General features: G+C 36.6%; 1 protein-coding gene across 1 annotated transcript in view; it reads right to left on the bottom strand.

Annotated features, from left to right (window-relative positions):
* Window positions 1–8,620, bottom strand: part of LOC144967978 (suppressor of lurcher protein 1-like) — a 292,853-nt gene extending 284,233 nt beyond the window's left edge. Inside the window, exon 1 of the mRNA XM_078905820.1 lies at window positions 8,386–8,620. The gene's annotated coding sequence lies outside the window, so the exon portion shown is untranslated. The remainder of the gene's footprint in view (window positions 1–8,385) is intronic.
* Between the last annotated feature and the right edge of the window lie 406 nt (window positions 8,621–9,026).

Raw genomic sequence — 9,026 nt, forward strand, 5'->3', positions numbered from 1 at the left:
TTATTATTATCATTACTATTATTATCATTATCATTGTCATCGAATCATCATCATCATTATTACTATTATGTCTTGTTTTCTATGGATATTTTGTTTGCTTCTTTCATTTTCTTTTCTTTTTTCATCCCCAAATAGGGCTTTATAAACTAAATACACGCTTGTTTTAATTCAAATTGGTTCTGTTTTATTTCATGCCAAAATTGAAAAGGAGCCAGAAAACTGTTGCTGATCGATTGCGTAAGATATTAACTTCAGAAAAAATAGAGAACGTATCAATAGTGAGAACGAAAACTTAGGAAAGACGAGGAGGGGAGAGAGAAAAGAAGAAGAAGAGAGAGAGAGAAGAAGAGAAGAGAAGAAGAAAAAGGAAAAGAAGAAGAGAAGAAGAAGAGAAGAAGAAGAGAAGAAGAAAAAAGAAAAGAAAAAAGAAGAAGAAAAAAGAAAAAAGAGAAGAGAAAGAAAAGAGAGAGAAAAAAAGAAGAGAAAAAAAAAAGAAAAAAAAGAAAAGAAGAAAGAAGAAAGAAAAAAGAAAAGAAAAAAAAAAGAGAAGAAGAAGAAGAAGAAAAGAAGAAAAGAAAGAAGAGAAAGAGAGAGAAAAGGAAAAGAAGAAAGAGAAAAGAGAGAAAGAGAGAAGAGAAGAAAGAGAGAGAAGAGAATAACAGAATTCAAAAATAGAGAAGTTTTAATCCGAAGAATGAAGAAAGGACAGAAAATGTTTAGAATAGACAGGGAGGGAAAGAAGAAGAATGAAGAAGAAAAGAAGAAGAAGAGAAGAAGAAGAAGAAGAAGAAGAAGAGAAGAAGAAAGAAGAAAAAAGAGGAATAAGAGAGAGAGGAAGAGAGAAGAAGAAGAAGAAGAAGAAGAAGAAGAAGAAGAAGAAGAAGAAGAAGAAGAAGAAGAAGAAGAAGAAGAAGAAGAAGAGAGAAGAAGAAGAAGAAGAAGAGAGAGAGAGAAGAAGAAGAAGAAGAAGAAGAAAAGAAGAAGAGATAGAGATAGATGAAGAATGAGAGAGATGAAGGAGGAGAGAAGGAAGAAGGAGAGAGAGAGGAGGAGGAGGAGAGAAAGAAGAGGAGCATAGAGGAGAGGGGAGGCGTCCTTCATTCTATTTTAACTTTCTTATCATACAAACCATTCTAATTTACTTAAGTATATTTGCAGTTAAGATTGTCATCTCTCTCTCTCTCTCTCTCTCTCTCTCTCTCTCTCTCTCTCTCTCTCTCTCTCTCTCTCTCTCTCTCTCTCTCTCTCTCTTTCTTTCATTCTTTCTCTCTCTCATTCTCTCTCTCTCTCTCTCTCACACACACACACACACACACACACACACACACACACAAAGACACGGCGCAAAAATCTAAATCATATTTCTTCTATTCAAAACTATTGTAAATGTGCTAAACAGAGATTGTCCGCACCAATGAAGTTAAAACACACGAAAAATTATTATATTATATCATATTATATTATAATTATATTTTTCATATTGTATTTCAGTAAGATAATAATATCTTGAGTGTTTTCTTTTCCACTATTTGATATATTTAACCCGACGTGTACTTATCTGCAGGTCTGATAACCCAATTCCTCATGGGCCCATTGCTGTAAAGGAAATCTCAAAACAAATGACGCAACATATTGTCCATTACAACAATGTTAAACTAGGGTCATAAGTGAGTTCGGATGTCAGACCTGCATATGTGTCAACGTCGACTTAACCAAATTTATTTCGTTTTATTATTATTATTAATGAACACGATGCACTTAGTATTCGTTTTACATAATTTTTGGCCTTCTCTTACCTAAGTACATAAAGTCTTATTAATTATAATCATTATTATTACCAATAATACTTTCACCTTAACCAGATTACAGGAAAAGAATCCAGAGGTCAACTTTAAAGGACAGAGGAAACCAATCTTAGCCTTATGATAATAATAATGATAATGATAATAATGATAATAATAATAATAATAATAATAATAATAATAATAATAATAATAATAATAATAATAATAATAATAATAATAATAATAATAATAATAATAACAATGATGATGAGAAATACAAGAAGAATTAATCGATATGACCACAAAGGGCAAGAGTTCTTTTGATAATATTATATCAGGCCACATTGCGGCCAAATAAATGAATAAATTAATCAATAAAATTAACCAAAGAAGCCCCCACACAAACAAGAATCCAATGTCTCAATTCGTGTTCGAATCCACAACATCTCTTTCTATCCAATGGTGATTTAACTACTGTACCACAGGCTCGTCCCGTCAACAGATGTTGTTATTCTATTAATAAATCCGGCCGCATACCATATCACGAGGAAGTGATCAGCGCGCTTTGCATCAACAATTTAATTTGGAAAAGAACTTGATACGTCTTAAGATGCTTTATAAACATTTCTTCTGGAATATATTTCCATTCAGTATAAATCAAAAGATGCCATGTGTCTAAACTATACGAAAACTCTAGAAAATAGTTTTGATCTAAAAGAATGAAGGATAGAAGCATAGTTCGTATCGTGAATGCCCTGAGTAACCATATTGTTGATCACACCTTGATATAGATAAATAAAATCCTATACATTATTGGTCTATTTTATGCGGCTATGGTTGAGTGGTATGAAATACCTTCGGACTAAAAAGTCTAGGGTTCGATTCCCGCTCTCAGCTAGGCATAGTTGAGTCCTTGGAAAAGGCCTTTACTCACATTCTCTCGCCGTGCTCAGGTGGAACATGAGTTCATGGCGTTAACAGCGTTATATCTATCCGGGGGGAAAATGTAATAATATATTTAGCCTAACAGGCGTCAACTCTCGGCCTTCGTGTTAAGTGTTGTTTTGTTTTGTTTTTTTTTGGCTGGAGACTTATTGCAAAGCGCTGTAACCACGTTTAGTGGTTATTGTTCTATTTAAATGTTGTTTTTTTTTTTGTTGGGGGTTTTTTTAAAAATATAATAATGTATGTTTTCTTGGGGTTTTTAAAATATATCCAATAATGTTTGTTTTGTTCGGTTTTTAAAAAAATATTTTTTTTTGTTTTCGACCTCTCAGCACATAATAATTTTTTTTAACTTGAGCTTTTTATATAGCACAATATCCACTAAATGTGATCATAGCGCTTTACAAGGGGTCCCTGACCAACAGCAACACGTAACATGTAGAAAGAGACATGACGCCTGTTAGGCGATGATACTTTCGGGAACTCTCAGGTAACATTGAACTTGAGCTGTTTTGTTTTGTTTTGTTTTGTTTTTTTGTTTTTTTTTTTTTTTTTTGTTTTTTTTGTATTTTGTTGTTTTTTGTTTGTTTTTTTCTTGGTTTTTGTGTTTGTTCTTGGTTTGTGGGTTTGTTTGTTTTGTTTTTGTTTTTATTTTTGTTTTTTGTTTTGTTTTTTGTTTGTTTTTTTTTTGGGGGGGAGGAGCATTTTGGGGGTTTTTTGTTGTATTTTTGGTGGGGTCGGGTTGTTGAGTTTTATTGTTGGTTCTTTTTTTTTTTGTTGTTGGGTTTTTTGAGGGGATGTGGAAGAGGAAGGCAGTTTGTTGGAGTTTTTTCTTTTTATGAAGGGGGGGGGGGGAAGAGGGAGGGAGAAGGGAGTTTGTTTGGGAGTTTTTTCTGGTATAGTGTAATATCCAATCTGCTGAAGTGCTTGAAATGGGGTCTCAAGTCAACAGCAACATACAAGACAAGAAGTCACACTTGTAATAGTGAGTGGCGGAAGAAATAATAAATAATATACCAAACTTTCCAATGTGAAGTGACGGACACTTGATAGCATGGAAATTAGTGTGATCATTAACCTTGAGATAAGTGGGATATAGTGGGAAAAATTAATTGTCACTGACTGAAATTTGAGTACTAGAGCATAATATATCATTGAGGACAGTCTCGTATTCAATATTTTTTGTTTTGTTTTGTTTTGTTTTGTATGACAAAATCAAACCTTCCAATGTGAAGTGACGGACACTTGATAGCATGGAAATTAGTGTGATCATTAACCTTGAGATAAGTGGGATACAGGGGGAAATAATTAATTGTCCCCGCGTTCATTAACCTTGAGATAAGTGGGATACAGGGGGAAATAATTGTCCCCCGCGTTCATTAACCTTGAGATAAGTGGGATACAGGGGGAAATAATTAATTGTCCCCGCGTTCATTAACCTTGAGATAAGTGGGATACAGGGGGAAATAATTAATTGTCCCCGCGTTCATTAATCTTGAGATAAGTGGGATACAGGGGGAAATAATTAATTGTCCCCGCGTTCATTAACCTTGAGATAAGTGGGGTATAGGAAAAAATAATTAATTTTCACAGACTAAAATTTGAGTACTAGAGCATAATATATCGTTGAGGACAGTCTCGTGTTCAAGACTTTTTTTTTTTTTGTTTGTTTTGTTTCGTTTTGTTTTGTACGACCAAATCAACCATCCCCATGTGAATTGACGGACACTTGAGATAATTAGAAATAATTAATTAATATCCCCGCGTTCATTAACCTTGAGATAAGTGTGATATAAGGATAAATAAGTGTCGCTGACTGAAATTTGAGTACTAGAGTATGTATAGTTGAGGACAGTCTCGTGTTCAGGATTTTTTTGGTTTGTTTTGTTTTCGATTATGTTTGTTTTGTTTTGTTGTTTGTTTGTTTTTGTTTTTTGTTGTTTTTGTTTTTGTTTTTGTTTTTGTTTTGGGGGTTGTGGGTTGCTTTTTGGTTGTTTTTTGTTGTTGTTTTTAAGTTGTTTTTGTTGGGCCTTTTTGGGTTTGTTTTTTTTTTGTTTTGTTTTTTTTTTTTTTGTGTTGGGTGGGTGTGTGGTGTGGTGGGTGGGGTGTGTGTTTTGGCAATTTAGTGGTTACTTTGAACTCGGACTTTTGGCCAGATGTTAGTTCGGACAATTCATTAACATCTCAGGTTTACAAAGAATTCTGGTCAAAATGAAAAAAGGAAGGGTGTTTTTTTTTATGTACACCGTAAGGGTTATTTTAATTGAATCCGGAAATTGGAACGCTGCTTAATTGTTGGAGTGATGTCTCCGTAACGTTGTCGTTCCAATTAAGTGGATTACAATGCGATAAATGTTTCAATTGTCGCCTTCACAAAAGAATGGCCTGACACTGCCCCCCCCCCCAATATAAAAAAAGAACAAGCAAACCAGTCGTCACAATATTAGGCGACGATCACCAAAAGTAATTGAAAGACCATTTGTCTAACTTTGTAAACTAGAGTATTTATACAGCGCAATATCCACTTAACGACCACAATGCGGTCCCTGGCCAACAACCACACTCAACATGTTGGTTGTGGTATGACGCCCCTAAGGTAATATTACATTTTCTTTTCGGACAGAGACAACGCTGTTGACGGCTAGGTACTCATTTTACGCCTGAGTACGGTGAAAGAATGTGAGTAAAGAGCTTTATCCAAGTACTCCAACTATACGCAGCTCAGAGTGGGTCTTGAACCCTGGCCTTCCAATGCGCGGACGAGAGTCATACCACAAGACCACATAGCCCCTTGAGCAGTTATTATTATTATTTATCTTGAGGGAAGAGTCAATAGCTCAGTTGGTAGAGTACTCGCTTCATACGCAAAGGGACGGAGCGGAGATCGATCCCGGGTGCAGTCAAGATTTATTCAGATCTCCCTGTCCACCTGGGTAGCTGGGTCTATAAGATCTGGAGGAAATTACTTTGCGATAGACTGGCGTCCTATCCAAAGGATGACAGGCAAATGCTATTGTCCGTTTCACACTATATAAACCGGGATAAACTCCGGCTCCATGGGCCTAATGGCTCTGAAGGAGGACGACCAAAAGGGGAAGTGACGAATACCTAAGAGCATGGAAACAAATTAATGTGATCCCCCCGTTCATTAACCTTGAGATAAGTGGGGTAAAGGTGCAAGTAAGTGTCGCTCACTGAAATTTTAGTGATACTTTAGCATTTATCTTGAGGGAAGTCTCGTGTTCGAGATGTTTTTGTTTGATTTCCTTTTTGGAAGGGGGGAGGGGCAATTTGGTGGTCACCTTGAGCTCGGGTTTAAAGACTTTTGGCAAAACGTAGGTCGTGATAATTCATTAATATTTCAGGATAAAAATACGAGTTAACATTTTTAAAAGATGTTTTGTCTATGAACACACTACCGCTTGATCAATAGAACAAACACAGAAAACTATGTGTGAATTTAAATGTTTATAATGTGATCGAGAAAATCGTGTGATAACTAGAATGTCACCCATTTGGCAGTATAAAAACAAAAACAAAGATCAGAGTGAGGTTGATATCATTCACGTTATAAACAACCAACTATGTTTGTCCGAGCATATGTGAAGGTGTGACACAAATTTCGTGTTTTGATTGGTCAAAAATACACCGGTTAGTTGTTGGAGCGAAGTGGTTTCTGCGTAACGATACTGTTTCAATAAAGCGGCATACATTTTAATAAACACATAGCCTAACACTGCCAACCAAAACAAAACAAAAAATACGTACAAGGCGACAATCACCAAAAGAAAGTAAAATGTGAATTGTAATCAAAATCACAGCCAGAGAGATCATTTAGATTCCTTTCTAGCTTTGTATCGCAAAATCCACTAAACGTGCTCAACTCGCTTTGCAAGGGGTCCCTAGCCAACAGCAACACTTAACTTGTTGGACAAGACATGATGCACAAATTCTTTTCCGTTTTTCCGACAGAGATACCACTGTAAACGTTTCGGTACTCATTTTACACCGGGGAGAGAATGTGAATAAAGAACCTTCTCCAATGACTTATTTATGCGCCGCTCAGAGCGGGTCTCGAACACTGGACCTTCCGACCTGAAGGCAAGAGTCATACCACAAGATCATATTCTAGTACCTTGAGCACTTCTCACAACAACTCGCGATTTATTTTCATTTGGTGATCGTCGCTTCGTATGTCAGGCTGAGGGTTATCGAAGTCTACGACCAAATCAAACATTCCAATGGGAGGTGACGGACTGACTTCGTGGGTTCGGAAATCATTAACTGTAATCCCCACGTTCATCAACCATGAGATAAGTGGGATCTAAGGACAAATAAAAGTGCCCCTGATTGATACGGATATCAAACCAACACCATTAGTGGATATTGCTCTGCATAAAGACTAAAATTCATTTGGATTTTTTTTTTAAGGAATGTAATTATAGATAGAATGAAGTTGACGTCACCCTGGTATTTGTTATTGTTTTTTGCCATCCGCGTTTATGAGTAATGCTCACTGAACTGTATTAACCTGACTATAAACGTTCATCGATACACACAGTTTTGTGTGTTGGTCCGTTATTCTTCCGGATGGCAATGTTATGAACTTCTTCGCCAAGCGCATACTATCTATAGGGGAGCGTCAAGCTGAGATTTAACGTATTCAACGACCAAATCAAACATTCCAATGGAAAGTGAGGGGCACTCCATGGCAAGGAAAATTATTGTAATCAACCATGAGATAAGTGGGATCTAAGGACAAATAAAAGTGCCACTGATTGAAAATGAGATTAAGTCACTCAATCCTAGAGATTTTTGCTACTTTTCAAAATTGGAAAAAAAAATTATTAAAAACGAGCATGTACATAGATAGTTTTATTCAACTACCATTAACATGTAAAAACTAAAAACATAAGCTTTGATAATACGCCTATAATTTGTCTCAGAAAAATGTAATAAAAAGGCATGGAGTAAAAGTAACCCGGGTAAACAACGGATATAGTCGTTGTTAGGGTTGAGTGAGTTAAACCAATACTTTTAGTGGATATTGCATATGTGTTATGTCTAGATTGAGCATAGGAAACGAAACGGGTCAAATGTCAAAAGCGACGTGCACTTATTTGCAGGTCTGATAGCCCAAACATTCAAGCAAGCCATGTGACACAAATTTTACATGACATACAGCCCAAGTCGGCTGTTAGGCGTAGTTTTGCCCTTGTGCCAACCTAGGTAAGATTGAAAACGTGTGCATTACCTTTCCCAAAGATAAAACGCCAGATCATTGACCATGCTCAGTTAACTTTGTTATAAGACGCGACACATATTCGCCACAAATCATGTAGGTATCTTAGAAAAAAAACCGGGAGCATTTATATAGGGCAATATCCACTAAACGTGCTCAAATAGCTTTACAGGGGGTCCTCAACCAACAGCAACACGTAACATGTAGGACGAGAGATTGTTAATGGTAGTGACAGAGTGGTAATTTTTTTGCGCAATACATTGAGATTGAGAAGGGACTAAATTTCAGACTGTTTCTAGCGATATAAAGGGGCTTTTTCCCATTCGAACAGTACACTAATTGTGGAATGTGCCTACTCATATTATAGCATAACACTAACACTGTAATTCTATAATGGTACGAATACATACTTACCTTGAGAATCGCCGGTCAATGGTTTAATCCGATTAACTGCAAAACTACACACAACAAACACATCTTTGACGTTATACTGTGTTAAACAGCATGTCGCACGACACCGACACACGTTTAAAATTGAATTTTAACGACGCGACTTGCATTTATCACACTAGTGTCATCACAAATTACCATCACAAATCTAATGGAAAATCGCCACATCTACCCATGCTAATATAACAGGATGAGTTACACGAGAAACAATGCTCATGTTCACACACATACACACACACGCACACACACACACACAAACACACTCACACACAAGAAGACACACAAACACACACATGGACAGTGGTGGTATTAAAGGCTTTAGAGCAGGGAGGGAAAATGCGCGTGCGAGGCGAATCAATGGAGGGAGCGCTTCCGTGAAGTCGTGCCGACTCGTGTTGAAGATCGATGGGGCATGGATGGCCGTCTCAAGGAAGCAAATTAGATCCCATTTCAACCAAAATAGATAGAGGACAAATGCGCTTTGGCAAGGCTACAGACACATACACACGCATACACACAGACACACACGCACACACTCAGACTCACACACACATGAAGATATTCAAATACACCAAGGCATTATTAAATATTTCTTCTTCTCCCCC

The sequence above is a fragment of the Berghia stephanieae genome, chromosome 3 (genome assembly GCF_034508935.2).
Source record: "Berghia stephanieae isolate SIO BIC M18660-M18661 chromosome 3, UCSD_Bste_1.3, whole genome shotgun sequence".
NCBI lineage: Eukaryota > Metazoa > Mollusca > Gastropoda > Nudibranchia > Aeolidiidae > Berghia > Berghia stephanieae.